Source organism: Frankliniella occidentalis, unplaced genomic scaffold (genome assembly GCF_000697945.3).
Source record: "Frankliniella occidentalis isolate FOCC.00 unplaced genomic scaffold, Focc_3.1 Scaffold39, whole genome shotgun sequence".
In the NCBI taxonomy this organism is placed as follows: Eukaryota; Metazoa; Arthropoda; class Insecta; order Thysanoptera; family Thripidae; genus Frankliniella; species Frankliniella occidentalis.
In genome coordinates this window covers 159,347-164,277 of record NW_026267169.1, presented here as the reverse complement: position 1 = coordinate 164,277, position 4,931 = coordinate 159,347, and the positions used below count along the sequence as shown (strand labels likewise).

Sequence of the window (4,931 nt, the reverse complement as noted above, 5' to 3'; positions counted from 1 at the left end):
CTCCTCCTCATTGCCCTCCTCTGCCCCTCTTTACTGCGGAACAATTTTAAACACTCGTAGCGCGACACGAAGTGGCAGAGTTGAAAGGGGGAGGGGGGTGCTGGGGAAACCCCAGGGCATACATACGTACGTATACACCTCCCCTTCCTCCACCACACCGTCATGTTTATTTCGCTGTTATATACGCGTGAGCTGAGAGGACCGTGAGTGCGCTATACACGTTGGTTCGCTTGCTCTGCTGCCGGCATCGCAGGCGGGGGGTTGTTATCCGTGCGTGGTTTGGGTAGAGAGTGTGGAGGCACTTTGAATTATTTAGACGAAATAGATTTAAAATTTGTTGTGTTGCTCGCAGCAGTTGCGTTTTTCGCTGCGCAGCTCGTGGCGCGGCGTCGTTTTCCAGGCGATCCGACCTCTAGCGCTGCTAGACGCCTCGGGCCGTGTTTCTCGCTGACGCGAAACGGGAGCCAAATCATCACCTCTGCCTCGCAGCCTTTATCCTCTCTCCTCCCCCCTCCCCCTCGCCCTCTCCTCCCACTGTGTGAGGCTCCCTTTCCCCTCCTGTCGCTCTTTCCCTCTCTCTCTCTCTCTCTTGCGCCATCACTCCTCCATATTTTTTCCCCTTCCTTTTATGTTTCCCTCAAGGTGCAGGAGGGCATAGGGGCCTCCCTTTAATTTTCCAGCACAGAACGTTGCTGGCTTATTACTAAGCTCGGCCTCCCTGCTCGCTTGTAGCGTCTCGTAAGCAGCAGCTGCAGCTACACTGCGGCAAAACTGACCCATTTTCGGCTCGTATTATTAGTATTCGCAGTCCTCTATTTATAAAGCCCCCCCTACTCGGCGCGTTATTTGCGCGTTACACCGTAGAGGAGAAAACAGAACACCCCGCGCTTATCAACCTGCGCTGGGCAGCGCCGGCAGTGCTGGGGCGGGGTGGCCGTGCACGAACGACCCGCAGGCACGCTGGTGATTTTCCGTCCTCCCGCGCTCTTCACTAACTTCTTTGTTTTCGTCGTAATCCAAATAATAACGGCTCAACTCACGTCGTCGTCGTCGTGTATTCAGTTTTTACGTCAGCTAATAAAAAGAAAGAAAACCTCTTTTTTGAATTTTGTATTGTGTTTGTCGTAGAGATGGGACTAACGGCCTCTTTGTTTTCCTCTGTTGCAGGTGAGAGCTGCGCGACACGCTGCGGACTTAAACCCTGGTCTAGGTCATCAACGCAAAGGATAAAAAGGTTGACGCGGTAACAACTATACGGCTTTACCGGCAAGGTGTGGTGGTGGGGCGGACGCAACGCGACGGAGGCTGACTCACCGCCGCGGCCGCGGTCCTTTGACTGCCCCCCTCCCCTCTCTCTTTTTCTACTCCCCGCCCACGCGTAGGCATTCTCACGCACTGGACGCGGGTCCGGCGGGCGCCTTGCTATCACTGCAGCCGTGGGGGTCCTGTTTGATTATTCCGCACAGTGGCTAGTCTTCTCGCTCTCTCCCACCTAAAGGCCCGTCACCCATGAGTGTGACAAGGACGGAGGTACGCGATAGCGCTGTGCCCTATGGGCTAGTGTCGGTCACGCCGCAGTCGGTCGTGGGGACTGCCTGCCATATCGCCGTAGTGGCGGCAGCGGCGGCCCCCCGGCGCGACCCACCCACCCCGCAGCGGGTGCAGCAACAAGCCAGTCGCGGGGGGCGCGGCGCGGGGCCCAAGTGTCCTAGGCCCCCCGCAACACTGGGCGCGCTGTTGTGGTGTGCGTGCGCGGGGGGAGGAGGGGGAGGGGGGCATAGACCCTAGTATTGTGTGGGCGGGGCGCGACGGCCGCGGCGGCGGCGCCACTGTCCTCGGCAGCGCAGCCGGCAAGCAGCCCACACCACCACGCACGGGAAGCAACACCAGAGCCGCCTCACTGAACTCGAGTCGGCGGGAGCTCTGCTGCTGCTGCTGCTGCTCGAGCCCCTGCTGCCCAGACAGTACCCGTCTTGTAGTAATGTCGGGAGCGAGACAGATAACAGGCGGGCGCACAGAGCACGAGGCGAGGCGGCGGCCGGTCCGGGTTGGGCTGGGCTGGGCGGGTGAATGGCATTTGCGGCGAGTACCCGGGCCCCGGGCCCGGCAGGCGGCGGGCGTGTGAACGGGCAGGTGGGGCAGGTGGTGTCCGCCCGCACGGCGTGCACCTGCCGGGTACCCGCCGCCGCACGAGTGCCGCGCACGCCAGCACCGCCAGCACCTGCGCCCCCAGCTGCCCCTGCCTGCGGTGGTACCTCCGGTTCCCCCACCCCGCCTGCCGAGGCCTTGGGCCCTTGGGCCACAGGGCGGGACCTCCAAGGGCTCTCGCAGAGGGCTCTCGCGTCTGAAAGGGAGGGACCCGTCCGTAGATAAGCGTGCTGGGCTGGTGCCGGACGGCTGGGCTTTCAATTTAGATTCAACGCCTTCGTTGTGTGGTTGGAATTCCCTCACTCCTACATCCCCCCTCCCATTTCGCTCAGCTCTGGCGTGTTGTTCGTGTCGTCGTCGTGGGTGGGTTCGTTCGAATGCCAACGCCACGAGTGGTGCATATACAACACGTTATGCACTGGTAGTGGATTTTGCGTAAGGCGTTACACTGTTAGGATCCATAGTGATGCCGGCTGCCCGCACGTGTGTCGGCGGTTAGGGCAAGGTGTTGAATGTTGTGAGTTTGTATGTGTGTGTGCGGCTTGGCTTCGAAATTACCCGGTACGAGGGCTCGGCAGCTCGCTCCAAGGCCACGAGCCGGCTCGGCTCGGCACTGTCAGCGTTCCAGGCGTGGTCCGGCTCGGCTCGGCTCGGACACGCCTGCAGTGTGTATGCTCGGTTATGCTGGTTCGGTGAACCGTAGTCCTCCTCTCTGCTTCCCTCCTCCTTCATTCTCCGCCTCCTGCTCCTCCGCCGTCTTGGCCCCGAGCGGGGCTCACTGGGGGCTCTGGGCCCCACTCAGGCAGGCTAGCTGACGACGGCGGGGGCGGAGGCGATCTGGGGTCTGGGGGCCTGGGGGCCCAGGTCTTCGAGGCGCGTCTCGGTGCCCCGCCCGGCCCGGCCTGGAAGAAGAGAAGATCGCCTTTGCTCGACTTGGCCTGCTCTTTGTTTGCGTCTGCTTATTCTCCTCTCCTTCCTGCTGCGTCTCCTTTGTCGTCTTCTTCATCGTGGTCCTTTTTGTGACCTGCCATACCTCCTCCTCCTCCTCTGCCTACCTACCTTACCTACCTACCTCTCCGCCGCGCCCTCCGTGTCCTCCAACCCGTGCGCACTGCGTCCTCGCACCTTCCCGCGTTCGTCCTCGCTGTAAGAGTCCCCGCCGTCGTCACCAACCTCCTCGCCCTCGAGGCGCACATGGTGTCGCTCCTCTCTGGGGACCGGGTGGTGCGACGCTGCTTCGCGACTCACGACACCAAGGCACAGCCCAGCCCCCTCCCGGCTCCGCGTCTGCAGGCAGAGCCGCCAAATCCCAACTTTATGTGACGCGTTTGATGTCAAAAGAGGGACTTCTTTCTTCGGCAACGCTACGAGCGCACGCTACGGGCGCCCCGCCGCCTGCTGAGCGTGTAGAGGCCGGGGGGAGGGGGGAGGGGATCATTCTCTGATCGTGTCTCTTCCTGCGTCCCGCAGCTGAGGTGTGCGCGCTGCGCAGGGGATGCGTGACCGCCTCACACATGCCGTGTAGGGCGGGGCGGGGAGCTGTACACCGCCAGAAGTCTGCCACAGGCAGCATTTCTGTAGTCGTCTGTGTACACGACCGGAATAGAGAGTAAAATACTAAAACGTACCTGGTGGCTGACTCGCGCCACGCAACTTTCGTCGTTATACTGTACCGCATACGAGGGTGCGGGCGGGTTTTGCCTCCTCGCTGCCCACGGCTCCTTTATGGCCCCGTGCGAGTAGGCAACCCGCCCGCGCGCGTGCATGTGGTACTTTGTAAGCACGACAGTGAGTAGCCGCCTGGTACTAGATTTGGGAGGAGTACCACAAATGTGGACGGAGCCTATTACAGAGTCGAATACCTATTATCTGCATAGCGCACTTGCGTTGTGCCGGTTGCGTTGCTGGCGGAGAGGGATGTTCTCTTGATGATAATTTCCCCCCCGCTGACTGCATTACCCTAGGCCTCTCGGTCTGGCCCGGAGAGGGGAGGGGGGGGGGCGTGAGGATGCACTGGTGGCAGGGCGGGGCGTCGGCTGCTCTGGGCTCCTCTCGGAATTCCTACTGTATGGAGATGAATGCAGCTATAGTTGAGTTAGGAGGGGCAGGGCAGGAAGGGCGCATGTGTGCAGGCCTCTGTCTGTTGTGTTGTTCTTACTGCCTGCTATGGGCTGTGTGTGTGTCTCGGGGTCTGTCCATGTGTGTGTCGGAGTGGGGGGGGGGGTAGCTTTTCGTTGTGTCGCCGTTTCCACTTGTGTGTTAATTGCTGTCGGTGTGCTCGACCAATGGCAGGGCCAGGATACCATCGCGGGCCCATTCCGCGACTGTAAACATAGCATCACAACGCTCACACACACACACACACGCACGCCCACACACTCCGTCGCGTTCAATTCCCCGTCTGGCTGAGTTCCCGTCTGTCCTCCCGCCCCCTGCCCGCCGCCCCGTCCGTCCGCCCGGCTTCCTGCGAGGAAGGCGCTGCGTGCATACTACATTTACTGAATGCTCCATGTCCGTCCACCCGACCCACGGGGTCTCGCCCAGCCCATGACCGTCACGACAGCACCGTGTGAAACACAACCAGGCGTCGCGGGTTCAAGTACTGGTTGGTGGAGGACGAGTTTTCCTTTCCATTCCCTGCTTGCGTCGCCTGGCTGGTGTCCTCGCCCCGCCCCGCTCTCCTTTCCGGTTCTGATTGTCCTTGTCTACGATGTGTATGCCGCATATGTAGTGTATATGTACTGGATACGGCGATCTATGCAGCAGCGGCGATTCCCCCACCC

The 4,931-nt window shown here is 61.1% G+C and overlaps 1 protein-coding gene across 7 annotated transcripts in view; it reads left to right on the top strand.

Moving 5' to 3' along the window:
- The window catches only part of LOC113215748 (brain tumor protein), a 50,493-nt gene that overhangs the window by 34,203 nt on the left and 11,359 nt on the right, over positions 1 to 4,931 (top strand). The gene's annotated exons all lie outside the window — the stretch shown is intronic.